The 15673-nt window shown below is 46.4% G+C and overlaps 1 protein-coding gene across 1 annotated transcript in view; it reads right to left on the bottom strand.

Moving 5' to 3' along the window:
- Prkn (parkin RBR E3 ubiquitin protein ligase) overlaps positions 1–15673 on the bottom strand; it is a 992623-nt gene that overhangs the window by 61969 nt on the left and 914981 nt on the right. The gene's annotated exons all lie outside the window — the stretch shown is intronic.

Raw genomic sequence — 15673 nt, 5'->3', positions numbered from 1 at the left:
ATTCTAGGTCAATATGTAATTCTGGGGCTGTCTTTTCATCTTGCTCGGGACTGTATCACCAGTGACAATTTTCCCTGGAGCACATACTAGATTCTCTATGGTAAGCCTTGTGGATGTGAGTCTTACTTGTCGTTTAATTCACTGGAGGTGAGCATGGCAGACACCCATGACTAGATCCATGCTAGATACAGGTGTTCCTTAGCCTAGTTGAGAGGACATCCCAATGGCCGAGTTGTAAGTTGAAAGCACCATGAGTCAAAAATGTTCTTAATACATTTACCCTGCCAACATCGAACATCGTAGCTTAGCAGCCCAGAATTTTGTAGAATATTGGCATCAAATATCTCTAGCCCAGGAAAAGATCAAATTTCAAAATGTGAAGGACAGTTTCCACTGAATCTGTATGCCTTTTGTATTCCTCTAAAGTTGAAGAAAACTAGAAGTACACGGATTACTTATAGATTGCTAGCAACTGTCTGTGTTATATACCCACCCAAGTCACTTTACTAACTTTTGTACTATTGTTTTCCTAAGATATCAAGACCATAGGACTCAATAAAATCATGTATTCTACCACAGTTCATGTGGGACCACACAAACTTTTCAAACACTAAAATGTATCTGAATAAAATTTTGATATCTCTTATGGCTTTGTCTGCTGATTCGGTCACAAGTCCCAGGATTACTTAAATCAGAGAACCCACTTAGTGAAAGCTTAAACATTTAATATCTTATAGTGAATGAGGGCTTGAAGATCAACACAGAGGCTAGGACTGAGAACTCATGCTTAAACAGTTGGGCCTAGCAGTTATTTCTTACTCATAGACATTCTCTAGAAGCTCTCCCACTCTGCTCTGTGTGTGTGTGTGTGTGTGTGTGTGTGTGTGTGTGTGTGTGTGTGTGTGTGTACATGTACACTATAAAATAATCCTCTAACTTTGCCCAGTCTCTGACAGGGCTGAGTGACATAGTGAGTGCTGGTTAATTGTGGCTGAACAACAGTGCCAGTTATTGGAGCAGTGCTCTGGGCATTTCCGTAGAGGTGTTTTGTAGATATGGCTGAAATCTAAATCAGCTGATTTGAAGTAAAGGCGATTTCCCTTGGTAGTCTCAGGTTTGGGAACAAGGCCAGAGCAATAATAAACCATTGGATGACTTTTGTGTTGCTGTAGCAATACAGAAAGCTACCGTCGCTCTTCTCTAGTTTAACACGTGACCACCCACCCCACTGTAGACAAGATCAATAATCTCTCCAAAAATGCCGAAGAATCAGCGATGTTGGTAATTTAATAGGATTTTCTTCTTCTTCCTCCTCCTCCTCTTCTTTCTTCTTCCTGCCAGCACTTGGGGCTTGAGCTCAGGACCTCTTGCTCTCACTCAGCTTTTTTTGTTGTTGTTCATAACTGGTACTTTACTACTTGAGTCACGCCTCTAGCCCAGTATTTTACTAGTTAAGTAGAGATGGAGCCTCATAGATCTTTTTACCCGGCTGGCTTCAAACCTCCAGCCTCCAAATCTCAGCTTACTGAGTAGCTAGGACCACAGGTGTGAGCCCTGGCAGGATTTACCGCTGTGTATTATCCTTCAAGGACTCAAAAGCATTCTTCGGGGATGCACGGATGCCACAGGATGATTTCATAGTCATCTATATATCTACACAAAATGTCCAGAGCAAGTATATAGTTGCCTAGTGGATGGATGGGTAGACGGATGAGTTCACGTATCTCTGTGATCTGAATAGCACAGATGTGTCACAGAAAACCCAAGCAAATGCAGGCAGTAAAACCAGGGAATATAAAAATGTACTGTTGGGTACAAATGTATTTCTAGAGGAGAGGCTGGCTCTGAAAAAAGTGATTCGATTAGAAATCACTCGCTTCCTTTGTGTATTACTATAATATTTAAAATTGCATGGTAAGAAGGCCATAACGTTTGGTAGATCATCACCCACAGATGTCAAAAAAGAGGGCTCTTCTTATTCCTCCCTTTGTCCCCGCTTGGAAAGGAACGTGCATAATGAAAAGACCTGCGAACATCAGAGGCTGTGGGCTCTTCTGTGACGGGGCTGAATCTCAGGCAGAAAATTGCCCCCTTCTGAAAGACCAGGCTGCTCAGACTCTGGAGGGAGGACAAGAGCGTCACGGTGGGTCCCAGACATATTCCTAAGATGAGAAGGAGAAACCTAGCGTGCCATCCATTCGGATTTCCTCTCTGCAGCACGCACCTCCTTTAGGAAGCACTCGCAGTGAGCGGAAGAGGATACGCACACGCCTCGGTGCAGCTCCCTGGCTCCCTCAGGAAGGATGGTGTCTTCTGTGCAGACACACATCGTCATCCTCATTATTGGAGGGAATGATTGAGATTTTGATTATTAAGGAGAGGGAATTGCTGAGCACCTCCGTGGAGTGCCTGGCGTGCCTGGCGTGCTAGGCCAGCGGCACAGAGGATGAGAACGGGAAGCTGCTGTGGCAGCCCCTGACCTGCCGTGAGGAGGCAGCCGCCTGCCTGCTCTCGCTGCTGCCTGGCTCCTAAAACGTCCACACGCAGAGCCCGGGTACGGACCAAATGCTCCGTAACATCCGCGGAAACATCAGTTATTTCCTTCCTATTTCTAAATGAAGCACAATGTCCCTCGATTGAATAGCAAAGGCTTATTTCCAGGCACAGAAATATTTCAACCAGAAGCACAAAGTTTGGGCTTAAAGTGCACTATTGTTTTCTTCTTCTGCGGAGTGTGGGCACGGGGAAGATGAGCTTTGTGTGTTCGGCCGGGCCGTCGAGTCTCCTGCCTGCGCCCTCTGCTAGGCTTGGCATGCTTGTCGAGGAAGAAACACTCCCGAGACATTTGTGCACGCTAGGCAAAGGGGAACCATGTGGCCGTACCGCCTTGCGAGTACAGAGGTCCAAACTTTATCACTACCAGGAGCCATTTTACCCCCCTTCCCTGCCCTCCTTCCGCTTCTCTTCCCTCCGTTTCCTGTCCCTTCCTGCCCTTTCTCTGTTCTGTGCCTGTCCTTTTTCTCTTTCTGGTGCTGGTTCTGAGGCTTGAACTCAGGCCTTGGGTGCTGTCCCTGAGCTTTTTACCCACCGCTAGCACTCTACTGCTTGAGCCACAGCTCTGCTTCTACCTTTTTGGTGATTCATTGGAGATAAGAATCTCATGGACTTTCCTGCCCAAACTGGCTTCCAACTCTGCTCCTCAGACCTCAGCCTCCTGAGTTGCTAGGTTTACAACCTGCATCTGGCTCCGATTTCTTTTTAATGTTACAGTGAATGTCATTATTTGGATTGCCTCGAATCCCTGCATCTCATCTGGCGGGAGGACAAGGACAGAATCACCACAGATGATTTTAAGGCCAGGCCAAGCAGCTTCCTTTGGCCATCTGGGGAGGCCATCTGCAGTCCTGCCAGGGGACACGTGTCTTTTGTCCCTAGGAGATCACTAGAGTTCAGGTAAGATTTGTCCCCAGGCTAATGACCCTGGAAACCCGACCACGCGTGGCAGTACATGCGGGTGAGTCCTCTTCTGCAGCTGTAGTGTGCAGGAACTGCCGTGATCTTCCTGTCAGGAGAGTCGCAGGTCGAGGCCTGACTTCCAGGATTCCCAGATGTCTGTCGGGTATGCATTCCAATAGAGCACATAAAGAAAAGGGTGACTGGCGAGAAAAGAGATTTATTACGCACATCATGAGAAAAGGTAGCGTAAGCATTTCAGTCTGTCTTCAGGATACAGATAGAAGCTTCAGGTTTAAATATGCGAGGAATGGGGCGGACAGTGAGAATATGGGTGATGATTAAACCATCCCAGGCAGTGCATGGCCTGGCGGGCGGGGGTCTCTGCCCTGCTTCAGCAAGGGTTCCCGGGGCTGCTGACTCCCGCTCTGCGGTAAGTACAGGTCCTCATTCTCACTGGGGGGGGGGGTTCTGTCCTGGGACACTCTGGGGTGCTTCTCCTGGAGGCTAGTTTCGGTTCCTTATCATAAAGATGTAATTGATGAATACCATCCTTCCTGGAACCTAAGGTCACTGCAGGGGAAAGACTCAGAGTAATGGAGGCAGACACAATGGAGGTGAGGATGCTAAGCCTTTCTCCTTCCAAATTGAAGCTCCAAATAGGGAGTCTATGCTTTTTGGACAGAAGCAGTTTTGAGGTACTTGTTACATCTCTCCAACAGCATTCGCAGAACGTGCTTCAGGCAACTTTCCAGTTCAGCATCCATTGCAGTGAAGGGACCCCTTGGGGGTTGGGTGTACTGTTGAGCATGTCCGGGCTACGTGCTTGTCGGAACACACTGAGATCCGTGGCCCCCAGGCCGCTGGGAGGAGGACCCAGAGCTGGTTCCGAGAGTTGTAAGGATGGTAGAATTTCCCCAAATCCCGTGGTCTGTCTACCAGCCTCCTGCGGGCACCGAGGCCTACCACATACCCCCGCCTGGCGCTCCCTCACAAGCTCCATTGCTTTCTTGCTTTTCTAACCTCTATTTAGGGTTTTCCACTTACATGGAGATGACACACGGTCTAAGATACTGTCACACTGGCTTGTTTTGCTACCCTGATAACGCTCTGGCAGTTTCATCTTTGTATCTTTCTCCTTCATAATTCAAGGCTTTTCAGTGACTTATCCTTTAATGGAAGATTTCAGAGCACAAAGGGGTCAGCAGAAATGGCTGCTGGAAGGCAGTCTGTGGAGCTGCGTATAGCATTCTGTCTGGATACGTAATGGTGGCTATGTTTTCACAAAGGATATATTTACCTGTCAAATCATATACCCCTCTTTCCTCAGACTCAAGCATCCATCTACCTACCCATCCATCCATCTATCCATTCATCCATCCATCCATCCATCCATCCATCCAATATTTGAACTTTTATCATATGTACACAGGAGTAGTATAGAAATACTAGAAACCAATATCAATAGTAATTGATCCAACTACTTAGAAGGTCTCTGCTTAGAGGACAGATTTGGAGACTTATAGCAGAACTGCAGTCTGAGGGGCTACAGGGTTGCACTCTGCAGAGTAGTGTGCCTTTGATTAAGATCTCACTGACTGGGCTAACCATTGTTTGGGAACAATGAGCAAAGGAGGCGCCATGTGCCACCACATGGTCCTGGAGCCAGAGAGGCTGCTCACTCAGAGACTAACAAAGAGGCCAGGGTTGCATGTGGATAACAAAGAGGTGGAAAATATTGACTTTGAATAGTGCCATTTCTATTTGAAGCACATATGGGAATTCCAAGTAGAGATGGTCAGTAGAATGCTGGGACTGAGAATGGTTTAATTAGAGAGACCTCCACTGGAGTCAGAGACACTGAAAGAATGAGATGCCCTGAAGGAGGACTTGGCTGCTCACGGAGAATATCAACAGTTAAAGTGGAGGCAGAAGACCTGCTTGGGAGGGAGCCTGTGAGGAATGTGATCAGAAGGTTCTGGAAGGACAAACAAGAGGATCTCAGAATCTAGTGGAGGGAGGGATCTCAGAGCATAGGGAGAGGGGACCAGTCAACAGTATGTGATGTGGCAAGCTGCAGTGATGAGTACCCCCAAGGTCCCGATGAGCTATGACTTTCCTCTTAGCCCAACATTTGCCTTTATGGACCATTTCCCAGATAATCAGAATCCTCAGTGAATGTGAGGCCCTTGATCTTTAACAGCTTTCCCTACACAGCTCACAAGGTCTGGAGAAGACCCACATTTTCAGGCAATCCCTGGCATTTTTCTATCAAAGTACCACAGGGGAAGATATTTTAAGACCCAATTTTGTACTCAGTTAATATCGCAACACCCACTCTCTCATTACCTTACCTAGAAGTTAATGAATATCTAAATTACTTATATGGCCCAAAGCAAAGAGGTGGTTAGTATGTCTGACCAGTCATTAAAGTGTGTCTATCTGGAAAAATACTCTCTTAAGTGAAATGATACCATGATGTTCTATTAGCAGTATAGCTAACCTTTATTAAAAGGTCTACTTTGAATGTTTCCCTAGGATAATTGTATTAAAAAAAAGAATCATAATGCAATACATCATTAACAGAAGTTGACTTGCTAGCAAATAAGGTGAATTAGTTGAAAATTGCCACTAAGACATTCTGGAAAATACAAATTTGATTCTCTAGAGGATGATAGCAAAAAAACCACAAAGAATATATTTTTCTTCACCAAAGTTGACATACTTGGAAACAATCAATAATCTTGATTTTCTTTTGTACAGAAAGACGATAGCTTGATGCCAATATTTTGTTCCTTCAGGATTCATTTGTTCAAATTCTCCTTCCAAGTTTTTCATATCTCTGGAATTTAGAACCCAGAAACTAAATACTAGCAACATCCAACTCATGGAGTTGCTCAAATCCTCAAATACTTCATGCTATTGTTAGATTTTTTTTTTCACACAGAAATCAGGCAAATTTAAGAAGTCCAGACAGGCTCCAGAACCTTTTCTTGTCTACATAACGCTTTTTAGCCATCTCAACACCATCCATTCTGGGACAGTCCTCCAATCACAGCATCATCGTGGATGAATGGAACTCTTGGCAATTCTTCAGAAGGTTTTCAGTAGCAGACAAGTGGTAACACAAAGCACCACGTGTTTCTTCAGTGGACCCACAGGGAGCTTCCCCTCACGTTCTGAGAGCCAGGTCTTCAGATCTTTCGTAAACTACAAACCAATACACCACCTGTTATGTAAGACTCTTCCTGGCAGGAAGTATAAGCTGGCTTTGCTTGCTGCTGGAGCATACCCTAAAGGATAACATGTCTGGCTCTCTTCTCTGGGTAAGGGGGTCTCGGCACCGGGATTTGCTTTTGAACAGTCCACATGCACCCCTTTTCAAGAATAGTGCTATTTCCTTCTGCAGCTTGGTTGGTCTTCTGTTGACCTACTGAGGGATCTACTCAGTTTTAGTATCACATTCTCTTCTAGGAAGTGCTTGTGACTTTTACTAATTTTGTTCATTGTCCAATGGGTTAAAAAAATCCTTGAAAACAGAAAACATGTAGCCTGGTTTGGCTTGTTCTTTTTATTACAGCAAGAATCTAGAAAATCACTCTTTCTGCATTTGTCCATGCTGATCTGTTTTGGTAGACACTTAAAGAATTCTGCTGTTTCAACTAACTCATTGTTGATAGAGTTGCGGTTGGTGTTTACAAATCAAAAGATAAGCCCTGGTAGACCTGGGATACATACAGACAGAGGTAGCTCAGCCCCAGTAGACCTGGGGGGTCTCACGGGGATGCTCCAGGGACACACAGCCAGCTGGCCTGCTACCCAGGATGGGATGGGGGCCCTGCCCCTGCCTGTGCCGGTCCACGCAGGGAGCACTGGAACCCAGCAACCTCCACTACTCCAACCACATTTGGAATGTCCAAAAGCCAGGGCACTTGGGCGGCTCAAGCTCGGACCAGACCCCCTAGGAGAGACTAGCAGAGGAGATGCCGAGTCCTTGCCCACCATTTTTGGGGACCTGGAGCTGTATACAGGAGGGATGGACAGGTCTCCTTTGGACGTGGTGGCTAACAGGCTCAGGGGAGCTCTGACCCCCACAAGCAGGCCCCCCAACAAGCAGATCTGGCTCTCTTCTCCCTCCAGTGGGTCCCAGTGCTAGGACTGGACCAGGAAACCCTGGGAGCGTCCATCCACAAGCTGCTGGCCGGGCGCCTGATGTATCTTCCTCGGGACTTATCTTCCTTGGCCTATTCTAGAAAAGGCACTTGATGGCCCGTTCAACCTTAAAGACATTCCAAGCTGTCAGGCCATGACCCCATTTCCCTCTGCAGCAGAGTGGGTTTTTTTCTTTCTTTCCCGTTCCTTGGTGAGAACAGTCACATTGCGTGTCAGTTCTGTGACACCACCCACTCGGATCCTACTGTTCATTCCTCTGATTGATGAGCTCACTTCCTGTCTCCCCTAGGAGACCGTTATTCCTTATGTCTTCTATTCAGTCCATAATATCACAATACAAGTTCAAGGAGGACAAGGATAAGAAGAAAAAGCTCCAGGAGGAGAAATGAATTGTCTTTACTCTTCCTTCTTGACAGGATTTACTGGGAGAGCTGTGTGAAGGACTGGTAACCAGTGAACATGAGGCTCACTAAACAGTAGCTTATCAGTGTCCCCCCAGCCTCCTATGGAGTGCTTTGCTTCCCAGCCCTAGCTCGTTGAAGTATCAAAAGAGAGAAGCTAAACACCTTCCCATCCGTGAGAAGAAAAACGATTAAAAAAAAAGACAAGCCAGTGCCTCTCCGAGGTCTGATGCTCTCAGAGAGAGAGAGAGAGAGGAAGGCCCAATCTTAAGACAAACGTGGACCATATTAGCATATTAAATATCTACGCACATGGGCTGGGAAGGTGGCTCAGTGGTAGAGCGCTTGCCTTGCATGCCTGAGGCCCTGGATTCCATTCCTAAGCATCACATAAACAGAAAAGAAAAAAAAACCGGAAGTGGTGTTGTGGCTCCAGTGGTAGAGCGCTAGCCTTGAGCCCAGAGTTCAGGCTCCACAATGGACCAAAAAAAAAAAAAAAAAAAATCTACGCACACATCCATGGATGGGCTTTCTGACAGATGGCTGCTAGATTTATGGTAAATCCATCAAGCACAGAACACAATATGGTAAAATGTCAGGGTTTTCCTGGTGACACTGAGGTTCTTAGCCTACGTATAACCTTTCTGTGCCACTCAGAAAGAGTTAGGTACCACTACATGGTTTTGCTTTGTCTCAGTCCAACCCAGTGGGCAGCGCCTCACCAGACCCCGTGCTCTGCTCGGCCCTGGTCCCATCCCCCTTCTCATTTTGCCTCGGGATTAAGAAGCCTCTCTTATTCCTTCCCATGTGAGTCCTGCTGTGGAGAAAACCATTTGTGCTGATGGATAGTTGTGTTTTTTAGTGGTTTGGGAGAGCGCCATTTGGGGAGAGACTCTTCCTCCATACATGCCCTTCAGTCTTCACCATAATCCATTTGTTCGTTCATCCATCAGTATTATTGAGGATGGACTACGTGCCTGGCACTGTAATGTAGACATATATAATACGGGTGTAGCTGCAGCCCATATGGAGCACATAAATCATTAACTTCTAATGAGTTCACACACTTAGCAAGTTCTTGTATGTGCTGAGCATATAAACCCGTAACGATCAGCAAGACAAGCAGCTCTCTTTCAGCAGCCAGTCCAATGGACAAGCCCTAGATACCATGTCAGTACAATGCCTCCAAGTTCTACCGCAACTATGCAGATTGCGAGGGAAGCGTAAACTGAGAGGAGCTGAGGAAAGGCCTTCTGGACATGAGGATGCTTGAGATGCGTCTCCGAGGATGTAGAGAAGGCAGCCAGGACAGACAGACACTGCCCTGGCTTGCACACGGTCATGCTTGTGGGAGGGGTCAGGTGGGAGAGGCCACTGTCCGTCAGTAGGTAGCCTGGCTCCGATGCCGTCCATCCTGCACATTTAAAAGCCTCTCTAGAATGAACATAACTTCTCTCCCCAGAGAAAACATCTGATATTTCTTCTGCCTCTAAAAAAGGGGGGGCAGGGAAAATTTGGGTTATAAAGTTAAAAAGAATAGAAATGAACTTCCTGTTATAGTTTGGTCAAAAAGGGGACAAACAAGACAAAATATGTTCTGAATAGAACCCTGAATGAAGAGGGGAGGGGTGGGGAGGGGTGGGGAGGGAAGGGGAAGAAGGAGTGGGGGGGGGATGGGGAAGAAGGGGTAGAGAAGGGGGGGAAGGAGGAGGGAGAGAGGGAGAGAGAGATCACACTGCTGATTTTGAGGACAAAGGAAGGAACTACAAAGTAGGAACTGGAGGTGGCCTTAGAAGGCCATTATTCTCCAGAGACTTAGCACTCAGCTGTTACAGTCTCCACAGGAAGCAAACGCACGGATCAAGCTACGGGAGATATCAAAAACGCCATCGGCCCTTCCCTGTTCTGGCGGACAATGGGACACAGCCCTCACACTGGTGACTGGTGGGTGGCAGTGGCTCTGCTTGGTAATCACTGCGTGTTTACAAAGCACTTCTGCACACTTGGCATTGCTGTGCTGAGCACCCTACACACACAATTTCCTTTCATTTGTCAGACAGCCCTGCGAAGTAAACACTCTGTAAAAATATATGCACTTCACTGCAGAGGAAAGTGAGTCACAGAAAGGTTAATTTGCTCACCATCACAGACTCAAGAAACACATTCTGGTGCAGGTCTAAACTCAGGAAGTGTGAGGCTCTTCCCCTACAGCAAAATAGTGAGGTTTAGTTTACATGTGTGCTCACACGCTTTAAGTACACAAAGCTGCTTCACATACTAGACTCACTAGGGCTGTGATTACTAGAGCCCTTAATGCTTCATTCTGTAAAGGCTGCGCCAGCCTGGCCTGCTGGAACCGGGTGATGATTCCTGCTGCTCTTCCTTGTGGCAGAGCTCAGTCCACGCAAGGCCACTCAGGATTCCCAGGAAAGCTCTCCCATCCCGTGCTCTTCCAGATCAATGCGTGACCCTGTGTTAGAGGCCTCTGCTCTGGTCTTCCCTCTTGACAGGCAAAAGAGCCAGTGGTGGTAGTAGCTGAGCCCACCATAGCACTGGCCTGCACCAATGGCCTGGAGTTTTAGACTCCCTAGCCACATGGCCTGAGGCCGGGTCCAGGGTTAGAGTGGGGGGCCCCCCTCCTCCCGGGGCTGACTGCCCCTGTAGTGTGCCCACCAGAGCCCGAGGGAGGGCCAGCAAGCTGTGGGGTGCAAGGCGTACCTGGATGTGGGTGTCCATTAGGAATGTGTGAGAGCCCGTTAGGCAGGGTGGAGCTGGGGAAGAGGAGGGAGCTGGGCCGGTTAAGAATGGTGAGGAGCTGGAGAATTCTGGGTGACATCTGCGGGCCTCTGTGAAGGTGTGTTCTTCAAGGTTGAGGACAGAGCCTATTTTATCCATCAGCCCTAGCGTGACAGAACTATAGAATACGGAGGGGTGAGGCAGGGGTCCAGGCGTCCCCTGGTCCTGGGTCTTTCAGATTTTAGGACTGAGTTTAATCACACTCATCGAAGAAGGTGACAGAGACAGACAGACAAGGAGCAGAATGACAGAAACTGAAAAAATCATCACGTAAAGAAGTCTAGAAATACAACAGAAAAGTAGCAAAATTCACAATTTCTGTGTGTTTAGGTTATGGGTATTTTGTTTTCCTTTCAACAAATATAGAGTTAGTAACAGATTTTAGTTAGAAAAATATTTGTCTACCAACAAGAGCTTCCTTAACATCAGTATCCGATCAGACTTTGTAAGGACACAAAAACCAAACCAAACCAAACCAAATGGAAACAAGTCTTCAATCCACAGAATGGAAAAACACGAGCCAGGCACCTGTGGCTCATGTCTGTCATCCTAGCAGCACAAAAGGCACGCGTTTACAGACCAGCCACGGTCCCACAGCTGCGATCTATGTAACAGCTCCGTTAATTCTGGGTGCTCTGGCTTAGCAACAAGGGCAACAATGAGAGTTATGACAACATTTCTGTGTAGATTCACGAACATTCCATGAGATTCTTATATGTGGATGACAACAGGTTTCATGTTTGATTTCATTAACCACCCTGGAACCTGACATTTCCTTCTATCATCATCATCATCATCATCATCATCATCATCATCGGGCAGGAACTAGGGCTTGAACTCTGAGCCTGCGTGCTTTCCCTTAGCTTTTTTTGTGCAAGCCTGACACTCTATCACTTGAACTACAGCTCTACTCCTGGCATTTATTCATTGGAGGTAAGAATCTTATATACTTTCCTGTCCAGGATGGCTTTGAACTGTGATCCTCAGATCTCAGCTTTCTGACCAGCTAGGATTATAGACACACCAGGCCACCAACGCCCTATTCCTTTTAGCTTTTTTAAAAGTCATTTTTCAATGAAGGTCTCATATTTATGCCCAGGCTACTCTGGACTTTGTTTCCTATTTCTTCTTTCTGTATAGCTGGGGTGATACGCACATGCTACTGGACCCAGCTTCTTGGTTGAGATGGTGTCTTCCCAATTTTTTTTTTCTGGGCTGACCTCAAACCAAGATCCTTATGGTCTTCTCCCAAACAGCTGGGCTTACCAGCATGAGTCACTGGTGCCTAGCTTCCTACAGTTATGAACACAGCCATCAATATCAGTAGTATTTGTGAATTTCTGATAAGAATCACAGATATTTTCATTCCTCTTGTGCTCCTTAGGACTTTAGTTTATGACAGGTGGCTACCTTGTCCTGTCTACTTCTGTGACGCCACTGCACACTAGGGGGACAGGAGGGTCCACCCATCCATGCTCGGGGGACAGATGGTGAGCTCCCACTCAGAATGAAGAAGGCAGGGAGTCAAAGAAGCCTGGACGGTTTAATGTTCTCAGTCAAACTAAGCACAAGCCTTCCTTCTAGAGACCTACCTTTCAACCATAAACACAGCTGGAATTTCCCTGTGCAGGAGGGCTAAAAATCGAGAATGAGAGTCAAGCACTCTAAGAAGCTTTTTGAGCTCTGACATGATTGCATAAGCGGAAAATTCTACAAGCATGAAACTGTTGCAGGTACAAAATTATTTTTTAAAATAGTGTATAAACCGGGCACCAGTGGCTCATGCCTGTAATCCTAGCTACTCAGGAGGCTGAGATCTGAGGATGGCGGTTCAAAGCCAGCCTGGGCAGGAAAGTCCATGAAATTCTTATCTCCAATAAACCACCAGAAAACCGGAAGTGGCGCTGTAGCTCAAGTGGTAGAGCGCTCACCTTGAGCTGAAGAGCTGAGGGACAGCTCCCAGGCCCAGAGTTCAAGCCCCACGACCAACAACAACAACAAAAAATAGTGTATAAAATTACCTGCAGGCTATGTGTGGAAGGGTCCATGGAACTAAAGCGAATTTTCTGTTTAGAAAGGGGTCTCATCCCTAACATGTCATTATATATATGCAAATACTCCCCAAACTGAAAAGAACAATTCTGGTCCAGGCATTACTCCTCTCTTCTCCTCTCTCCTCTCTTCTCTTCTCCTTTCCTTTTCTCTTCTCTCCTCTTCTTCCTCCTCCTCTCCTCCTTCCCTCATTAACCTCTCGTGCCCTGTTTCCTCCCCACTCCTCTTCTTTGTCTTCTCCTCTTCTTTGTCTTCTCCTCTTTTTCGTCTTCTCCTCTCCTCTCTTCTCCTCTCCTGTCCCCCCTCCCCCCTCCCCTCCCCTCTTCACATCTCCTCTCCTTTCCTCTCATCTCTTTTTTCGTTTCCTCTTTTACCTTCCTCCCTTATTCTCTTCCTCCCTTCCTCCTTTCTTTCTGCCTGGGTTTCATTATGCAGCCCAGGCTGGTCTCAAACCACCATCCTCTTGTTTCACACGCTGGGGTTTACAGATGAGTGGGACCACATCCGGCCTGGTCCGCTTCTGGTAAGGGGCATTCAGTTTGTGTTTTAAATGTAGAGGATTGTTACTTAAAGGATTAATAACAAAACACATTTTAAATATCCATCTTTATTATTAGTTAGTAGCTCACATTTCCTTTTGAATCTTATCCATAACTATTTTATATAAAAACTGTTATTCAAGATAGTGCTGAGAGTTTTCATCAAATTGCCAAATGGTACAACCCAGGGTGAAGATCTTCGTGTACATAACAGAATTTGTATCCAGAAAGCAAATAACAAAACAGCAGGAAAAGAAGAGCTGCCTGCCACTTGTAACAAGTCTGTGAGAAAAGCCGAAATTAAAGGATTTCAGCTAGGCTTAGTAACTTTCCTCTGAGGTCCTATATGTGGGATGGTATTTACAGCTATCCTTGGGGTGTGCTTGCAAAGAAAACAGGGAAAGCATGGAGAATTCGGACACCCCCAAAGCCTGTGCCCTGAGAGAAGCCCCGTCGTTGGGTCCCTTGTTCACGGAGTACATCTGTAAGCTGGAGATGCTATGAAGAAGCCCCCTGGTTGATGCGGTGATTAAAGGGGCCATTAGCCATGGCTTCCAGAACAGAACAGCTGCGGAAGTCAGGCAGGCCGGAGAGGGCTCCACATGGGGTGTCTCTGGGCCACCTGGGGTTGGGACACGCGGCAGTGAGTTTCTAAGAAGACTAGAGATGTGTAGGAATGAGCGTGGGATTTCCTCACGCTCCGCCTCTGACAGGGACACCCCATAATTTCAACGGAGCGGGAGAGGCTCTGCAGCCTCCCTTCTCTGTGAGGGAGTCATCTTCTCCTGGCAAGGAAGAGAGCGGAAATCCAGAGCCAGCCAGGAGGGATTGCTCTCGGAATAACCAGTGGACCAGCTGTGGGGATACGACTTTTGCACCAGCCAACTCATGTGGCTCTAATTAGGGCACAGGACAGGGAAGGAAGCGAGCACCAGGTCCGCTAATGAACTCAGATGAGATGACTCGGGTAGCAGACATCCAAGCAAGAGCCCAGAGCTCTTAGCTCACCAGCGTGCTTAATTATTTGAGAACATCGCGCACCCGGCATTTCCCACCCAGGATCTCAAAAAAGATGCTTTGCGTTCATAGTGTTAAAAAACACTAAGTGGTACTTCTTGCAGGCTAATGGGGCCTTCATCGGGGCTGGAAAAGGTCAGGAGGATTTCACACAGAACATGGTTAATGAATTCGGGTTAGGACGATGGCCTTCCTTCCTTAATTTAGCTTGGCATGTGAAGAAGGACACTATTCCGCCCCACTTTATTTGGGACAATCCATAGAGAGCGCAAATGGACATAGTAGTGCTCTGCTGATATGAGAATATGTTTTAAAAAGAAGTTTTGTTTTGCATGTCATTGGGAAAATACGAACATTAGCAAGATTAAACAGACGTGTCCTATGAAACAAAAGCGTGACCACTGCTAGTGGACTGCTCACATTCTGACAACAAATATGCCACACAGTGCTGGTGCAGGTCCTTTCCTGTCTTTCCAGCACATTCTACGAGGGAAGTGGAATGCCTCGATGCACAGTCCAGACAGGAGATGATGACTTGTCTCAGAAACAACAAAGAACCCCATGAAAGGTGCAGCTTTAGATTGGCAGCTTTGTTGAAGTATAAGTAATTGGTGGAGTCTGAGCTGCATCACAATGAACTGGCTTCCCAGACAAGTCACACAGTGCTCTACCCTAGCCACTCTGAGGACAATCAGATGACATAGACACAGACCACTAAGGGTGTCTGTCCTCAGATTTGGGGCCTGGATTATCAATCTGTAAGTAGGGTTAACATATAATTTATTGCTTAATTGATCAGCTTTAAGGTTGGATGGAAACATATTAGCAGGTACTCCAGAACAATAGCATAAACCAGTTTGCTCTGGACCAATAAAAAGTGTATTTTTCATTCTTCTAGCTCTGTAGTTGCATAATTTCATGTTCTGATTTGCAGGCATTTTGCCTCTCCTTACAATATGGTTTTTGCTGGAATGTGCAATTAACCCACAGTAGTTATATAATTATATTATTTATTAATAAAATATACAAGTATGCAGTATCTATGCAGTAATAAATATTAGTGATTACTATGTGTCATTCCTATAGCTTTACATATATGAATTGGTTTAAATGTGTCTACCAAAGCACAATTGGTACCCAACTGTCAAAATAGCTATTCAAGGCTCTCTCTAAATGATCAGCAGTGATTTTTCAAATAGGACAGTAAATAAGCTCTATGCAAGTACTAATGAAATGACTTAG

Source organism: Dipodomys spectabilis, unplaced genomic scaffold (assembly GCF_019054845.1).
Source record: "Dipodomys spectabilis isolate Male_0828 unplaced genomic scaffold, ASM1905484v1 ptg000126l, whole genome shotgun sequence".
NCBI classification, from domain to species: Eukaryota; Metazoa; Chordata; class Mammalia; order Rodentia; family Heteromyidae; genus Dipodomys; species Dipodomys spectabilis.
This window is presented reverse-complemented; position numbering and strand designations above follow the sequence as displayed.